This window comes from Hemitrygon akajei, chromosome 18 (assembly GCF_048418815.1).
Source record: "Hemitrygon akajei chromosome 18, sHemAka1.3, whole genome shotgun sequence".
Lineage (NCBI taxonomy): Eukaryota > Metazoa > Chordata > Chondrichthyes > Myliobatiformes > Dasyatidae > Hemitrygon > Hemitrygon akajei.
The window spans coordinates 51,194,629-51,214,717 of NC_133141.1; positions in this window are offsets into that span (position 1 = coordinate 51,194,629).

Here is a 20,089-nt window from a genome sequence, read left to right on the forward strand (position 1 = left end):
CAGGACAACTCATCCACGACCACTGTCTTTCTAAAAGGCAGCCTTATTCAAAGTTCAAAGTTCAAAATTCAAAGTAAATTTAATATCAAAGTACATATATGTCACCATATACAACCCTGAGATTCATTTTTTTGCAGATATACTCAATAAATCGAGTAACCAAAATAGAATCAATGCAAGATCAGACCAACAGGGTGGACAACCATTGTGCAAAAGACAAACGATGCAAATACAAAAAGAAAGAAATAATAATAATAAGAATTTATTAATAATAAATTATAGAAAGAACAATCCATAATAAGTAGTAGGCAGCCGTTGATCCCAGGAGATCATGGGTTTGCGTCTCTGGTGGACTGTATCCTCTCCAGGGCGCAAGCCTGGGTGAATCCATAATAACCACTCAGATATAATAATACAGAAAAACAAGCAAGAAAAACTTATTTAATAGATAGAGCCATTCCAAACACACAAAACTTACAGAAATCAATAAGTGTAAATCACCAGAAATATGATGAATTAAAAGAGGAAATTGAAAGACAACATGAACAGTATATACACTGCTCCAATAGTAATATCTGCAACTGACGTCATCCTAAAGTCACTACACAATAGTATTAAACAATTACACAGCAATATCTATGTAAATCTTCGGAAAGCCACAATACTAAACACCACTACGTTAGTCTGAAAAATTGTAGCAATTGACAAATGAGCATGCTTGGCTACATCCATATCTCAGGTTTTATCAACAGCTGCGAAAAAAATAAACAATAAATATTGAGAACATGAAAGGGTTCTTGAAAGTGAGTCCATAGATTGTGGGAACAGATTAGTGAAGTTGAGAGAGAGAGTGAAGTTATCCCCTCTGGTTCAGGTGCCTGATGGTTGAGGGGTAATAACTGTTCCTGAACCAGGTGGTGTGGGTCCTGAGGCTCCTGTACCTTCTTCTTGATACAGGAACCTCAGCAATTTAAAATTTGTTACATGTTCACACTCAGTGAAGCTGATAAAATTAGTTGAGTATAAAGAATCTACTTCCAAGATGCAATTAGATTCATGTGAGAGGAGGCAAGAATAACTTTTAGTTTGGTAGATTTCAATGAGTGAATGGCCTCTCTTTCTCATTTCCACCCTCCCCCCACCTTCTTTTTAGGGCCCCTGTCTCTTCCCTCTTCAGTCCTGACAAAGGGTCTCGGCCCAAAACGTTGACTGTTCGTTTCCACGGATGCCGCCCGACCTGCTGAGTTCCTCCAGCGTGTTGTACGTGTGCTCTCTTTACCTGTGCTGTGATCACTGATTGGACTTCTGTGTTCCCTCCCCTAGCCCTCAAGCATGGGACAGCTAATGCTGGTCTAAAAGAAAACTTCGTCACTTCCCCCATGGGAATGCAGACGAAGACACAGGGCTTGGGAGAGTGTTTGATTCTCTATAAACACTGGTTTACTGAGCAATCATGCGAACATTGACTGATGCTTATTCTAGCTGCAGGCCAGAGACCCCCTGCTGCACCAGGGCTATTATTGTCCAGGTAAAACTATGCCATCCACTGCATATGTTAAAACAGTGGAAAAGCCCTGAATGGTCTCCACCTAAAACATTCTGCAGGTGGCTTAAGGTCAAGCACTGGATTCTTATGTCATTGTGCCATTTGACTGTGTTTCTTTGTTAAGTGCATTAGTGGCTATTATTGCAGCATTATGTCCTAATGAGCACAGAAATGAAGCACACCCCAAATCACCATGCCTGAAGGTTAATTTGCACACCTTGTTAAATTTCTGTTTCTTACAAAGGATTTTGTGACTTTTCAGGAAACATTGCTCAGGAAGTACATAATTTCTCATAGAAAACAGAAATTATACTTTTGGTTTATGTGACTGTTGAAAGTTTGAACTCCTTTGTTAATGATGGCAGGCCTGTCACTCACTGTTGTTTTTAATCCATTTATGTTGTTGTAATTCTGACAGAGAGTGACAGATTAATACTGTGTTTTAAATATAGCTTCAGAAATGAGAAAACATCTCCACTTCCTTCGTGGTGCAGGCATTGCCTTCTGCACTGATGGGTCATAGACGATAGAAGGTCCCACTTTGATCTGAACTCCGAATCTGAATGCTATGCCGATCTACAGACAGGGAAGAGGAGGAGACAAGTAGTTCCTTCTCCTCCATATGGAGATAAGTAAAACTTAAAACAAAATCACTATTTTTCCTGTGACTACCAGCATTCTCTTTGAATTGGTCAAGTTGCTGTTGAGGTAGAAAATTAGTTAGAGAATGTTTATGATCCTTTTGGTCCACAGATGTTGCAGAATAATCTTAAAAATTGTTGGATCCTCCTTTGTACACAATCTTTTCAGATTTATTTTTGCTGATTACATTCAGATTTACTATGAAAAGCAGACTAACTGAATAAGTATTTTGCATCAGTCTTCACTGTTCAAGAAACAAGTAATATGTCAGAAGTTCAAGAGTGTCAAGGGGCAGAAATGAGTGCAGTTGCCATTATGAGGGAGATACTTAAAATGACTGAAAGGCCTGAAGGTAGATAAATCATCTGGGCCTAATGGACTATATCCCAGAGTTCTGAAAGAGGTGGCTGAAGAGATTATGGAGGCAATAGTAATGATCTTTTAGGAATCAATAGATTCTGGCATGGTTCTGGAAGACTGGAAAATTGAAAATGTCACTCCACTCTTCAAGAAGGGAGGAAGCACGAAGAAAGGAAATTATGGACCAGTTAGTCTGACCTCAGTGGTTGGGAAGGTGCTGGAGTCGATTGTGAAGGATGTGGTTTTGGGGTACTTGGAGGCACATGACAAAATAGGCCAAAGTCAGCATGGAAAATCTTGCCTGACAAATCTGTTGGAATTCTTTGAAGAAATAACAAGCAGGATAGACAAAGGAGAATTGGTTGATTTTGGTACAGTCAGCCTTCCTTATCCGCGGGTTCTGCATGCGCAGATTCAACCAACCGCGGATCAGGAAAACCCGGAAGTTCTCTCTCCAGCACTCGTTGTTTGAGCATGTACAGACTATTTTTTTCTTGTCATTATTCCCTAAACAATACAGTATAACCACTATTTACATAGTATTTACATTGTATTAGGTATTATAAGTAATCTAGAGATGATTTGAAAGTACAGACAGTCCCTGGGTTATGAACGAGTTCTGTTCCTGAGTCCGTTTTTAAGTCGGATTTGAAGTTGGAACAGGTACATCCGGTATTATTTAGCATCAGTTAGTCAAACATTTGTCTTATTATATGGTATATATTTTACATTTCTATGCATATAAAACACTTAAGAAACATATGTACAGGTGGCCCCTGCTTTTCGAACGTTCGATTTACAACAACTGGCTGTTACAAAAGACTTACATTAATACCTGTTTTCGCTAACCAAAGAGGATGTGTGTGTGTACACATGTGCGTACGTATGCATATGTATGCGTGTACATGTCGATTTTTTTCTCCAAATTGATTTTGGTTCGGTGCCTTCCCGAGTTTGATAAGTGAAACTACACTGTACCTATAATATTTCTACTTTATATAGGGTGTAAATTTATTATATCATTCCTGCTTTTACTATATGTTAGTGTTATTTTAGGTTTTATGTGTTATTTGCTTTGATTTGGTAGGTTTTTTTGGGTCTGGGAACGCTCAAAAAATTTTCCCATATAAATTAATAAATTAATGGTAATTGTTTCTTCACTTTATGACATTTTGGATTTATGACAGTTTCATAGGAACGCTCTACCTTCGGATTGCGGGGGAAACCTGTATTGCAATAATTAAACCATTGCGTTGCTTAGAAATAATTGTAGCTTTCATCAGGGCAGGGACTTTCACATGCTCCATTAAAATTGTTCCGATCATTGACCAACTGTAGCCTAACGCTTTTCCAATGACCAATGGCATTTCACCTCTTTCCGATTACTTTATTACTTCAACTTTATTTTCAATTGTGATCGTGATTATTTTCGTGAACAGAAACACTGCGGATTCAGAGCTCCTCCGGGTCCTAAAGTCCACCGCACTGAGACAGGTTAAATAAGGTCCGGGTTTCCGCTGGGTCCTCAAGACCACCGCACTAAGACAGGTTAAATAAGGGACCTGAGCATCCGCGTTTTTTGGTATCCGTGGGGTGTCCTGGAACCAATCCCCCGCAGATAAGGAGGGCCGACTGTACTTGAATTTTCAGAAGGCCTTTGACAGAGTGCTGCACATTAGGCTGCTTCACAAGTCAAGAGCCCATAATATTACAGGAAATATACTAACATGGATAAAGCATTGGTTAATTGGCAGGAAACAAAGAGTGGAAATAAAGGGATACTTGTTGGATTGACTGCCAGTGACTAGTGGTGTTCTGCAGGAGTTGGTGTCGGGACTGCTTCTTTTTACATTGTATGTCAATTATTTGAATGATGAAATTGATGGCTTTGTGACCAAGTTTGTAGACAATCTGAAGATAAGTGGGGCAGTGGGTAGAGTTGAGGAAGCAGAGAGGCTGCAGAAGGTCTTAGACAGATTAGAGGAATGGGCAAAGAGGTGGCAGAAGATTTAATACAGTGTTGGGAATTGTATGGTCATGCACTTTGGTGGAAGGATTAAAAGCATAGACTATTTTCTAACCAGGGAGAAAATTAAAAAATCTGAGGTGCAAAGGGATTTGGGATTCCACATGCAGAATTTCCTAAAGGTTAATTTACAGGTGTTGAGGAAGGTGAGTACCATGTTAGCATTCATTTCAAGGGGACTAGAATATAAAAAAATGATGTAGTACTGAGGTTGTAGAGGGTACTGGTGAATCCTTACTTGGAGTCTTGTGAGCAGTTTGGGCCCTCTATTTTAGACAGGATGTGCTGTCATTGGAGAGGGTTTAGAGGAGGTTCACAAGAATGATTCAGGGAACGGAAGGGTTATCATATGAGCAACGATTGAAGGCTTTGGGCTTGTACTTGCTGAAATTTAGAGGAATGAAACAGATCGAGTTTTGATAGGCCTCAATAGAGTGGACGTCAAGAGGATGTTTCCTTTAAGGGGAAGTCTAGGACCAGAGGGTACAGACTCAAAATAGAGGTACGATCATTTAGAATGGATATGAGCAGGAATTTCTTTAGCCAGAGGGTGATAAATCTGTGTAATCCATTGCCACAGGCAGCTGGGAAGGCCAGGTCACTGCGTGCATTTAAGGCAGAGATCAATAATTTTTGATTAGTCAGGACGTATAAGGTTATGGGGAGAAGGCGGAGAATGGGGATGAGAGGAAGATGGATGAATCAGCCATGATGAAATGGCGGAGCAGACTTGATGGGCCAAGTGGCCTAATTCTGCTCCTATGTCTTATGGTATTATGGAAAAAGTTTGGGTCAGATCAAATTTGGTTCTAGTGCAATATAAAGCTATAAATAGAAATAATTCCTTGAAGTTGGAAGTACTTGAAGGACTGTAGCAACATCTACACACCTGAATGAAAGAGATCTCTGGTTGGGGTGGCACAGTAGTGTAGTGGTTCATACAATGCTTTACAGTACCAGCGACTTGGGTTTAATTCTTGCTGTTGCCTGTAAGGAGTCTGTACATTCTCCTCATGACTCTGTGGGTTTCCTTCGGGTGCTCCGGTTTCTTCCCACAGTCCAAAGTTGTACCGGTTGGTAGGTTAATTGGTCTTCGTAAATTATCCTGTGATTAGGCTAGCATTATATCAGGGTAACTGGGCAGTGTGGTTCAAAGGCGGGAAGGGCCTATTCCACACTGCATTTCAATAAAATAAAAAGTTGCAATTCAGTCGATCAATCAGACTATAATTCTGTTGCATATACTGCGTGCATAATGATTATGAGATTGGAATGTCAAAATAATGCAGCTCTTGTTTTTATTTCACTGATTGTAGTGCAGATAAATATAACTGACACTTTAAATTAGCAGCATTCCCAAAATTGCCAGGAGCTAAGGAAGGTTTTTTTTTCAGATGGCATTCATTGAAGAATGAAGGTTGTTCCACCATGGGAACTATCTGTTTTTCCATTGCTAAGAGATACTTATCATCTAGTTGAAGCTCTAGAATTGGGAAATAAAGCCTTAGTTTAAGTGCATTAAAGTCAACAGTGATGCATTCCTTGAGTATTCACGTGGAGTGTCAGTTCTAATTGTTGCATACAAACTGAATAGGGCATCAATCCAGAATGGTTTGCACCCTAACTACCAATTCACCAAGCTGACATACAGGTGCATCATGCTGAAAACCAAAATTGGTTAAATTGGCATGAGCTCTTTGATAAAGTGCCAATTTAAAAAATACCAGTGTAAAAACTTGGCAACAAATAGTCCCAGAAGTTTAATATATCGCTCCAGGACAATCTATTTTCTACTGTATAAAATGTTAGTGTGTTATTTCATAAAATCAGCTGGGATACAATTTGATGGCAGTGCAAGTGATGCACACGGTACATGACTAGAGGTATAAAGGGTAACTCAATACATTTTTGTACTTGACAGACTACTAAACATGATTTTAAATTACACTTAATCCCACTAGAGAGTTATGAAGGTTTTTTTCAAGAGGCATAGAACAATAGGCAAAATCACTGATGCAATATCCTATTCCATTGCATGGATATTATTTGGGTTGAGATAGGTTTAAGGGTATTAAAGGGACATGTGGTGCAGGTTGCTGTGACAATTTACCCATGCATTATTAGCAGAATCATTATCCATGTAATAATTTTGATCTTAATCAGATTAGTTATCAGGACATTCTAACAATTTGCTTCTGAGCATGTTATCTGTTTACTGGTGTTTACAGTATATTCTGGGTTTTCTAAATTTCACCTATCTTTACATTTACTCTTCCAAGTAATTTGTAATATCTTAATATTATTCTTAATGATTAAATTTTTAAATCTGGGTATTTGCATTTTCATTTTCCTCATTTTATCTCCTTAAAACTTTGTGGGATAAATTTAACTTCTGTGACTTGCATGCAATTTAGTAGCTTCAATGAACCTTTCTCGAGCAGGATACAAGGGTACAGTTAAATCATTATGTATGTAGTGCAATAACCAAGGACAAATTTCTACCCCATTTACTCCTATTCTCTCATACTTATGCAATATTGACATTTTTAATGACTTCGCTCTCAAGCCCAGAAGAAATTGACAATGGTTGTGGGGTGATGGGTGATGGGTGAGGTTGGCACTGTAACTAAGTTCAAAAGTATATTTTCTTGCTTGCTCTGTGCAGTGTAGAAATCAGAGGGATATATGTCTAGAGTGGGGATCCTTGCTGAATGTAGAGTAAAAAATTGCTTTAGGTTGAATGGGTATGATAGCAGAGGTTTCTTACCCCACTTTTCTCTGAGTGTTCAGTTTTACTGATGTCAGCCAATAATTACCATGGTCCTTGTTTAGGCCTGATATTATAAGGTGAATTCGTAACTATCACACATCCATTCCTCTTGTCCATATTTTCTCAATGTAAAGCACAATGTAAAGATAATGGTAGAAAAGGTTAAATTGCTTTTAATATTCCATGCATATCCTTCACCATGGGATTCCAGCATTTCTAAATATAAATTGGTAAATTGACATATTATTGTCACATGCAGTGATGTACATTGAAAAATTATATTGAGGTAGTATGAGGAAAAACAATAACTGAGTGTCAAATGAATTGTTATCGTTACAGAGGAAGTGCAGTGCAGGTTGACAATGAGATGCAGGATCATAATGACGTAGATTGTGAGATCAAGAGTCCATCTTATCATACTAAGGATCCATTCAATAGTTTTATAACTGCAGGGTAGAAGCCTGCGCCTGGTGGTAAGTGCTTTCAGGCTTTCTGTATCCTCTAACCGATGGGAGGGGGTAAAGAGAGAATTCTGAGGTGAGTGGGGTCTTTGATTATTCTGACTGCTTCACTAAGGCAGCAAGAAGTGTAGTCAGTGTGACCAAACTGACTAGAACTTTATATTGCTACAATTGGTGTTTCATGTACTTGCAGATTAACTATATACATAAACCTTCAAAATTTCAATACAGCTCTCCAAACCTTGTTTCCACCTCTTACCCACCTCTTTCCTAAACTGAAGCTCTTAAAAAAATTCCAGCAATATTTATTTCAAAGCACTTTTCAATGTTTTTCCAAATCAGTTCCTATCACTCAATGTTCCATTTATGGCCACTTGTTAACTGATATTTTCTGTCTTGTTCTTTTCCCTGGTATTGTTCACAAACTATCAAAGATCACAATCATCATTGAGAGACCCACCATTAATCCTTTTGTCTGGAAATACTGCTGCCCTTTCTCCAACCTACCATTTCTTTCGAAGGTGCATGTGAGCATTGTTGCCAGCCAGCCACCTGATAGCCTTCCAGACATTTTATTTTAGTTCCCTTTACTCTGGTTTCAAATATCATGCTGAATGCATACAGCATGTGCACTACACTTGTCCTTCTTTCCTCTCTTGCTCCCTGCTTCAATTTTTGATGCTGTGGATGGCTTCACTCTTCATCCCAAATTTTTTCTTAATAGTTCACTTCCATACTAGTGGTTACTTATAGTGGATTTAAAAGGATGTCTGCAGCATTATAAACAAGGAGAAAGAAATTGAAGGATATGTGAAAAAGCTAATTATTGAATTTGCTTGACCAGCATTTTGTATGTTTTGCCTTAGTGAATTTTCACAGATCATGAATTGACTTTCTCCCTGTAATATCCTCCAAAGTATAAGAAATAGGAGCAGAATTAGGCCATTCAGCTCATTGAGTCTGTTGATTTATTATCCCTCTCAACCTCATTCCCCGGCTTTCTCCCCATACCCTTTGACACCCTTGCTAATCAAGAACCTATCAACCTCCGCTTTAAATGTACCCAAAGACTTGGAACACACAGTCATCCATGGCAATGAATTCCACAGATCCACCACCCTCTGGCTTAAGAAATTCTTTCTCATCTCTGTTCCAAAGGGCCATCCTTGTATTCTGAGGCTGTGCTCCCTGGTCCTAGACTCATCATCTATTTGAAACATCCTCTCCTCATCCACTCTGTCTCAGGCTTTCAATATTCGATAGATTTCAATAAAATCTCCCTCATTCTTCTAAACTCCAGCACGTACAGGCCCAGAGTCATCAAATGGTTCTCATACTTTATCTCTTTCATTGCGAAGATAATTTTCGTGAACTTCCTCTGGACCTTCTCCAATGATAGCACATCCTTTCTTAGATAAGGGCCCCAAAACTGCTCACTATTATTCCACTATACGAGGGGTGATTGATAAGTTCATGGCCTAAGGTAGAAGGGGTCAGGTTTAGAAAACCTAGCACATTTATTTTTCAACATAGTCCCCTCCTACATTCACAGACTTAGTCCAGAGGTTGTGGAACATACGGATCCCTTCTTTGTAGAAGTGGTCCCTACCAGGGGTGATTGATAAGTTCATAGCCTAAAGTAGAAGGAGATGAATTATTAACTTCAAACTTTTTGCATTATCACTCAAAGAGTTGAACTGCATGTGCATGTAACGAGAGCATCTTGGATCTCCAGGTGGTCTACAGCAGGGGCAATTAATAAGTTTGTGGCCTAAGGTAGAAGGAGATGAGTTATACAGCTCTCATTACATGTACGTGCAGTTCAACTCTTTGAGTGAAAATGCAGAAAGTTTGAAGTTAATAACTCATCTCCCTCTACCTTAGGCCACAAACTTATCAATCACCCCTGCTGTGGACCACTTCTGGAGGTCCAAGACGCTGACTTCTACAAAGAAGGGATCCGTATGCTCTACGACCGCTGGACTGTGTGTGTAAATGTAGGAAAAATAGATGTGCTAGGTTTTCTAAAATTGACTCCTTCTACCTTAGGCCACAAACTTATCAATCAGCCCTCGTATTTGAATAACTTCCCTACCAATGCCTTCTAAAGCCTCAGCATTTCTCTTCTCAATTCTTCCCAATGAAAGGCCCCATAAATTGCAAGAACGATTTTAACAGTAACTTGAAAAGTGGTTTGTTAAGAATGGGTTTATTTCAACATTTATTTACTCTGAAACAGAATTGCATTGAATTATTCACCTTTGAATTTAACAAAACCACTATTGCTGGCCATTGCTATAGTTACCAAGACCTTAAACTCTCTGCCTGTCTTACTTTTCTTCTTCCTGCATTGATCAGGGTTTGGTTGTTTGACAGACAGACAGACAGACATACTTCATTGATCCCGAGGGAAATTGGGTTTCGTTACAGTTGCACCAACCAAGAATAGTGTAGAAATAAAGCAATATAAAACCATAAATAATTAAATAATAATACGTAAATTATTCCAATTTAATAAGTCCAGGACCAGCCCATTGGCTCAGGGTGTCTGACACTCCAAGGGAGGAGTTGTAAAGTTTGATGGCCACGGGCAGGAATGACTTCCTATGATGCTCAGTGTTGCATCTCGGTGGAATGAGTCTCTGGCTGAACGTACTCCTGTGCCTAACCAGTACATTATGGAGTAGATGGGAGACATTGTCCAAGATGGCATGCAACTTGGCAGCATCCTCTTTTCAGACACCACTGTCAAAGAGTCCAGTTCCACCCCCACAACATCACTGGCCTTACGAATGAGTTCGTTGATTCTGTTTGTGTCTGCTACCCTCAGCCTGCTGCCCCAGCACACAACAGCAAACATGATAGCACTGGCCACCACAGCCTCGTAGAACATCCTCAGCATCGTCCTGCAGATGTTAAAGGACCTCAGTCTCCTCAAGAAGTAGAGACAGCTCTGACCCTTTTTGTAGACAGCCTCAGTGTTGTTTGAACTAATACTGCTCTTTGTGAAATATGGCATGAACTTTCTGTTGATTCATAGCAGTCACATATCATGTGTGATATGTTTTTACCTGACAGAGGTGCAATATCAATGGAATCTCTAGCTGCAAAGTGAGAAGTTTATGTTTACACTCAGTTTCCAGGTAATGATAATGCTATAGCCAGGCTATAGTTGAGATGATTGGTAATTCCCTTGTCAAAGAAACTGGCAACTGTACCATGATGTGACGGAGACTGATTTACTGTTCCCCTCTATTCACTGCAAATTTCTGGACAAATTACTTGGCCTTTATTGGGAAGAACAGCTGTACTTTTCTTTTTAAACAAACACTGCCTTCTGATTAAATTCTCTTTATTTGTTATGCAATGTTCTGGTTGTCATAAGTCACATGTCCCATTCCACCTTTAAATTATTGGTTGGTACAGCATTTTTAATAAATACTATAGTAGCTACACAGATAAGTTAGAGCCCATGTGCACAGCATCTACTGCCCTACTGACATCAGTCATTTTCACCAGCTCCCTAAAAACTCAATTATTTGTAAAACATGACCTGCCCTGCACAAAACCATGCTGGCTATTCCTAATAAGTATATGCTTCTCCAAATGTAAATGGATTCTATCCCTAACAATATTCTTGAATAACTTCCCTACCAATGCTCTAAGGCTCACCAGCCTATAATTTCCTGATTTGGCTCTATTGCCCTTTTTAAAGAATATTGGATGCTCTCTAGTCCTCTGCCACCTTGCCTGTGACTAAAGGGGGATACGATACAAAGATCTCTGTCAAGAGTACAGCAATATCCTCTCTTGCCTCTTTCAATAACCTGGGATAGATCCCTTCAGGTCCTGAAGACTTATTCATTTTAATGTTGATCAAGATAGGCAACACCTCCTCCTTCTTGATATGAACAAGCTGTAGAATAACTCATGCTGATCTTGCTATCTTTCCTTGTTCTTCTCCTTAATGAATAATGAGGTGAAGAACTCACTTAGTAGCTCATCCACTGCCTCTGGTTCTAGGCATAAATTTCTTCCCTTAAGTGATCTTACTCTCTTCGTAGCTTGGCTTTGATAACCTGGTATCAAGGAGTGTGTTGCTAATTTAACAATCTTTCACACTGCAATGTTGTACTTCACCTCCACCAGATTTCCTGCTGGAGTAGAACAGTTCTAATTGGAAACTGTTGAACTTTGGTCACCTCCACTCTAGAACCAACACTACCCAAGTGTTTCCAGTTGAGTTACGATATACAGACAACATTTACACTTCATCATTTGTGAAGATCAATCTCCACGGCATCACTGACTTGTTCACTAAGGTAGATAAGAGGATGAACCTCGTACTCAGGATTTTCAAGCAAAGGTCCTCTACCAAGGTGCTATTGACATATCACACCAATCTCTGACAGTAAGGATTAACAGCAAGAACCTGGAAAACATGAACCAGCTCCCATATCTTGAGCGCCATCTCTAAGGAATGCAGGAAGTGAAGATGAAATTCACTAGCCGCTTTGAATCAGAATCAGAATCAGAATCAAGTTAATTATCACCGGCATGTGACGTGAAATTTGTTAACTTAGCAGCAGCAGTTCAATACAATACATAATATAGAAGAGAATAAATACATAAATAAATTCCAGTATACATATATTGAATAGATTAAAAATAGTGCAACAAACAGAAATAATATACATTAAAAAAGTGAGGTAGTGTCCAAGGGTTCAATGTCCATTTAGGAATTGGATGGCAGAGGGGAAGAAGCTGTTCCTGAATCACTGAGTGTGTGCCTTCAGGCTTCTGCACCTCCTACCTGATGGTAACAGTGAGAAAAGGGCATGCCCTGGGTGCTGGAGGTCCTTAATAATGGACGCTGTCTTTCTGAGACATTGCCCTTTGAAGATGTCCTGAGTACTTTGTAGGCTAGTACCCAAGATGAGGCCAACTAAATTTACAACCCTCTGCAGCTTCTTTCAGTCCTGTGCAGTAGCCCCCCACCCCCATACCAGACAGTGATGCAACCTGTCAGAATGCTCTTCATGGTACATCAAGAGAAGCCTTTGAGTGTTTTTGCTGACATACCAAACCTCTTCAAACTCCTAATGAAGTATAGTTGCTGTCTTGCCTTCTTTATTAGCTGCATCAATATGTTGGGACCAGGTTAGGTCCTCAGAGATCCTGACACCCAGGAACTTGAAACTGCTCACTCTCTCCACTTGTGATCCCTCTATGAGAATTGGTATGTATTCCTTCATCTTAGCCTTCCTGAGGTTCACAATTAGCTCTTTCATCTTACTGACACTGAGTGCCAGGTTGTTGCTGCAACACCACTTCAGCAATTGATATATCTCGCCCCTGTACTAAGCTTAAGTTTCAGCTGACTGAGGAAAAGGATATTTGAGTATCAAGACCTCAAACATGGCATAAATTTCTTGGCCTAGCAAATAGCAGTGATCCCTCAAGTTTCTGAAACTTTAACCACCTACAATAGATATATAAGATGTTAGAGAGTTACTATTAGTGCCAGCAAAATCCTCAGATTCCGCTGGAAGGAAACAAACCAACACCGTTTGCATGGCTCACACTAGGTTCCTGAAGCAGATATTCTAATCTGAACTCTATCATGGGACAATATTACCAAGCAGGCGGACAGAGGAAAAAATATTAATTATCACCTGCATCTTTGTTGCTCTACTTCACAAATGATTCATTTGCATGGATTATTTCAATATTTTCTGTCACATTAAATTATTATAATCTGTCATGTTTGGATTATACTGAACAAAAGGAAACCAAGGTTTACTCATACTTTTTGCAATATTTTTGTCAAGTTATTTTTCAATTAAATACGAAGAGTTACTCAGTAAAATTTTGAATAGAGGTGATAATCTTGATATGAATGATAATTACAATTGGTGTTTTCTTTCCCTAAAGGTTTATGACACTATTTTTTGCAACAAATGGAATGTTTTTAATTTGTGCTAGATGCCATGGTATTGAAAATGTGGCAGATGATTTGGAGCAAACCCTTCAAAACATTTAGTTAAAAATTAGCGTGGAGTGCTGAAATGCTCTGACTGTGTTAACTTGGCTGATACGCAATCTGGTTGATTTGGTGAAAAATATTTCTTCTGAACTAATTAGTTCAGTTTTGTAAATTCCTGTCTTGAAATATATATAGAAGTCCATTCTCAGTGCAGTTATTTCCCAGTAGACATTCAATTACTCTTTTATTACAAATTTAGATCGAAGATTCAATTCATTTCTAAATGGTTTAGAGATCCCAAAAATGGAGGCACAACACAAAATCACAACCATCATTAAGTTCTCATGGACTGCCAAAGTTTCACCAATAGCTGTGTTAAATCCTTAGCATTAATGGTCAGGAATTTGTATAATCACTGTGTGTCAGGCCTGCATGGGCAGGCATCTCCCAGTCTCCATCCAGCCAATAGGAGCCATCTACCACTCATTTCCAACTCATCACCTGCAGCCTATTTAAACCCAGCTCTCATCCACAATCCTTGTCCACATATTGAGCCAACCAGTCTCAACCAGTTGCTCCTAGCCTTCAGTTACCTTGTTGTGTTTAGTATCTATTCTCTCTTGCTTTGTGGGCCCTCATGGTTTGTTATTTTGCAGTTTATTATTAAAGTGATTGTTCACCACTAAATCATCTCCACTGCTCTGTGTTTGTGTCAAGCCTCCTCTATATTCCCTGACAGGATGGTGAACCCTCAATTCACCCAGCTCACCTAAAGGAAGTCGCCTGCTGATATGACTACATGATCCAGAAGTTGCAGGAATACGACTTAGCCATCGCTTTCAGTAGAAGGGAAGCAAGCACCCTCCCACCTCACAGACCACACGACTGTGTGATCTTCCTACTTCTGGGCACCACTGCTCCCTGAGATCATCTGTTCTCCCTTTCCCCTCTTGAGGCCCAAGCCATGAACAACTACATCGGTGAAGCACTACAGCACAGTTTCATTCAACTATCCCAGTCCCCAACCAGTGCAGCATTCTTCATTGTCAAGTAGAGAGAAGGAAGTCTCCATCCCTGCATAAACTACTATGGTCTCAACAAAATCACCAAAATCACCATTACCCTCTTTTCTTGATGGATAGGGTGTTCAAGACACACAATGGGGCCTAGATCTTCACCAAACTGGATTCATGGAGAACATAGAACCTGATCCGCATCGACCAGGGGGACGAGTGGAATTATTTCCTTCCTGGGTTACACCCTTTCACCCCAAGGCATAACCATAGACCCATAGAAAGTGCTCACCGTCACTGAGTGGCCTCCACCGTGTTTTCTCAAACAGGTGCAGCGCTTCTTAAGTTTCTGCAACTTCTACTGCTATTTCATCAGGGACTGCAGCCAAATCGCTGCTCCTCTCACCTACCTCATGGATAACCTGGTCTGCTGTGACATAACACTCTTCTGAGGAACTCAAGAGATGCTTCACCACCGCTATCATTCTCTGCCATCTGAGCCCCTCGGGACTTTTTGTAGTAGAGGTGGATGCACTGACATAGACGATGGGGCCATCTTCTCCCAGCAAAGACCTGACAAGAAGACATAACTTTGTGCTTTCTTCTCAACAGTTGTCGTTATGGAGTAGGAGACAGGGAGCTACTCGCTATTAAATGGGCTTTGGAGGAATGGAGACATTGGCTGATGGGAAACACCAAGCCCTTCCTGATCTGGACTGACCACCAGAACCTCATATCCATTCAACAGACCCACCAATTCAACCTACGTCAGGCTCGCTGGGCCCTCTTCTTTGAGCAATTCAATTTCACCATCTCCTACTGACCCGGATTCTAGAACACTAAGACCGACCCCTGTCATGTCAGTTTGACCCAGCTGAAATGGAGATCAACCCAGAGCCCATCATTCCATCCTTGTAGGTCCTCACCCCAATTGTCTGAGACCTTGAGAACCACATCAGTCAGGTCCTAAAGCACAAATCTGCTCCAGCTGACGCACCTGACAACCTCATGTACATGCAGGAGCTGTGCACTCTGAGGCACTCCAGTGGGTCCACTCCCCACCCATCTCCAGCCACACAAAAGACCCTAGATTTTCTCCAGTGCTTATTCTGGTGGCCTGCAATGATCACAGCTGTATGTCAGTTCATTGATGTACCTAGTCCAATTCCTCTGACCAGAAGCCCTCTGGACTCCTGTGTCCCCTAACGGTTTCTTGATGCCCGTGGTCCCACATCACCATGGATTTCATGATGGGTTTGCCATCTTCTGATGGGGCCCTGGTGATCAGGACAGTTGTGGACCAGTTCTTCAAGGCAACCCATTTCACGTAATTCCCCAAACTTCCGTCAGCCACTGAGACAGCAGACCTGGTTTTCCAACTCGTAGTTGATTTCCACGGTTTTGCTCAGGACATTATGTTGGACTAGGGCCCATAATTCACCTCCTGTTTCTTGCAAACCTTCTGCTCCCTCACGACACCTCAGTGAGTTTAACCTTTGGCTATCAACCACAGACCAATGGTCAGAAAGAGCCACTCAGCAAGTGGAGAAGTTTCTGTAATGCATCACCATCTCTAACTCTTCCACATGGAAGAAGTATCTGCTCTGGGCCAAACTGTTGCACAATCTACATACCTCCTCTGCCATGGGTATGTCACCCTTTTCAGTGCTTCACAGCTACCAACCCCCATTGTTCCCCGCAAAGGAGCCAACGGTGGAGGTCCGTAGTTCGTTGCTGCTGGAATGCTTGGACAAGGGCACTGAGGGTTTTCCTAACTGCTAACCACACCTACTACTACCAAGTAACCACCAGCGACACCCAGACAGACTAATCCTGCCAAGGGACTGTGTCTGGTTGTCCACCTGAAATCTGCCCCTATGCAATCTCCCACAAGCTCTTGTCTCAGTTCATTGGTCCCTTCAAGATCGCTCATTGCATCAGTTCAATCACTTACATTTCCAGCTGTCACCATCCCTGAGGATCACACCTACCTTTCACCTTTCCTGCCTCAAGACCACTGCCCATGGAGCACTGAACCAACCTGAGCCTATACCTCTGGAACATAGGATGGCGGAAGGTAGTCCAGTATATGCAGTTCACTGGTTGATGGATCCATATAGTTGTAGACAGGGAGTGCAGTACCTGGTCAACAGGGAAGCGTACAGCCTGGAAGAGGTGCCTTGGGTGCTGTCCAGTTTCATCTTGGATCCATTGCTCATCAAGGAGTTCTACCAAACCCATCTGGATTATCCTGGGCTGTTGGAGGCCAGTTGTAGGAGGGGGCTCCTGTCAGGCCTGCACAGACAGGCTCCTCCCAGTCTCCATCCAGCTAACAGGATTCGGCTGCCCCTTGTTTCCTGCAGGCTATTTAAATCCAGCTCTCATCCATTTTCTCTTGTTTTGTGGCCCTTCGTGTCTTGTTATTTTGTATTTTATTATTAAAGCAATCACTCATCGCTTCTTTGTTTGTGAGTTAAGTCTCCTCTAAATTTCCTGACACAATGCACAATTTACCTGAGCAAAATATATGACTGTAATGTCTTTCTTTTTGGAGCAAAGGAGGTTGAGGGGAGAGTGATAAAGGTGTATAAGATAAGAGGCATGGATAGTGGACAGCCAGCACCTTTCTCCCAGGGCAGCAATGGGTGATTACTTTTAATGTGATAAGCAAAAAAATATAAGGGGGGTGTCAGAGTTATTTTTTTTTACACAGTGCATGAAACACACTGCCAGATGGTGGTAGAGGCAGATACATTAGGGACATTTAAGAGACTCTTAGACAGGCACATGGATGAAAGAAAAATGTAGGGCTATGCAGGAGGGAAGGCTTAGATTGATCTTGGAGTAGGTTAAAAGGCTGGCACAACATTGTGGGCTGGAGAGCCATTAGCTGCACTGTTCTGTGTTCTATGCATGTTGACCTTGCATGATAGTAAATGAAGAAAACATATTTGATTTCTATGGCACAAGCCCTGAGACCAGGGAGGAGAGACATCAACTACAGACCAGTAAGGACCATGCAAGTCCTTTATGATAGATTAACCATTAACACTTATTACCTGGGTGGAACCATTTGGAATGGCATGGATAGTGTGGTTGAGCCCTGCTGATACAGGAAAGCTACTGATATCCCAGAAGAGAGAAATTTGGAATACTGTAAAACAAAACATGTAACTGTCAGTGTAATTATTTCAGTTGTGCATGTTTTTTTTTCTTACAGATGCATTGAAAGATTATCATTCTTTGAATTTAGTTTAACCTGCAGTCAGGCTATCTAATCATTATTATTTATTTGAAGTGTTGTCCAGATTTGGAATGTAATGTCCACTGCAACTGTCATATGGTTTAAACCTAACAATTCCTTTGAAGTGTATTTGATAAACATCATTGACCTTGTCCCAGCTAAATAATCACATCCAAAACAATCTGGGTCTTCTTGCATTTTATATTTATTCAGTTTAATGCTTCAGAAAGTAACCCTAATTTTCTTTTTAAAATGTATACTTTGCAACATCTAAAGTGATATGTAGTTCCTTGTCAACAGGGTTCCTTCATAAACACAAAAACTTGAGTGAAAAGTTATATTCCACATCCCAGCCAGCCAGAGGCACATCACCTTCAAGCAATGCTAAGGCTAAGACAAAACAACTGAGCAGCTGTTTGTGAAGTCTGTACCTGCGTCTATCCCTCCCACCACCAGCTCCCATTGCTTCTTTCTAGGATTATTTGCTTTTTGTTAATCTTCCACATTCTTAGGCTGAATTTTAACTCGTATTAAATACACATACAGAAGGATTTTCCTTGGGTTAAAATTTAAGAAAGCATTTCAACAAATGAACATTTATTTTCAGAACATTTACACGCCCACGTTTACTAGTATGGATGATTTGTACAGTTACTGAATCCATTGTAATTCAGTCAGCCTGTTAAGCAAATACATTTATAAGGTTAATCGGATGGCATGAAAAGACAATGCCAAAATCACAGAATTTCATATTTCCATACTACTATTTCTTTATGTTATTGCTACAAAATATCACATAAACTTGAAGTTTTGGAGTGGTTGGTGTTCGAGGAGCATGGAGGGGGAAGAAATCATGAATGATGTTTCAAATGAGAATATCTGATACAGTTCTGCATACAGTAGTTTGCAATAGACTTTGCAGAATGAGGCTTGGATCAATGGCAAGGATGTCCAAGAGAACTGGAGATCAGGCTCCACTGCCGCTGTCTACACATATGTGTAAGAGAGAGACATCCACACATCATGTTCAGACTTAAGTTCTGGCAGGCAAGGTGCTGACTGTGAGCTGAAGTTGTACACTTATTTCCTGAAATTCTGTATATTCATCAAGAAAAAGAAGAGCCCCTTAGAACCACCTTCAGTCATTGTAAATGGGAGTACAATGACATCATGATTCCATTATTATGAATGATTTCATCAAAGGTCAACATCATCAGGATACATAGAAAACGTGATTTATTTTGCCTGAAAACATGAGGAAATCTGCAGATGCTGGAAATTTAAACAACACACACAAAATGCTGGTGGAACTCAGCAGGCCAGGCAGCATCTATAGGAAGAAGTACTGTCGGCATTTCGGGTCGAGACCCTTCCTGACGAAGGGTCTTGGCCAAAACATCAACTGTGCTTCTTCCTGTAGATGCTGCCTGGCCTGCTGCGTTCCACCAGCATTTTGTGTGTGTTGCTTTATTTTGCCTGAATGCTTTTTGAAATGCTTTTTTTATCAGCAGCATTATATTCACAAGAATTAATTTGAAAAATGACAGAAGCTTGTCAAATGTAATGAATCCCTGTCAATTAGTGCCAAAGTGTCTTTATGGATCATAGATAACATTTATTGGGTCCAACCCAACCCCTTATACCCCTTATAAAGATGTATAAGATCCCATGACACATTTCAAAGAACAGCAAATCCTGACATATGTTCCAAAACACGATGAGCAGAGTCCAAGTGAGTAGGCATAAAAGTAATGTGACTGTTAAGTTACTGGTATCTCAGCGTTTTGGACAGTTGCTCTGACAACGTAATTGATTCCTAACATCCCTGTATCTAGGGCATTTAACTTCAAATAATTAAGTCTGTAACCCTGGGAAAGTTTGGACCAATAAGAATGTTCACAAGACTAAAGATTTTTGTAAAAACATGATTGATTCACAAATATCCTTCAGGGAATAAAATCTAGTGTTCTGATCCAATTTGCCTTGTGTTAGATTTGATGAAAAATGTATTAACTTGAACACTGTGTTAAATACTGCTAAT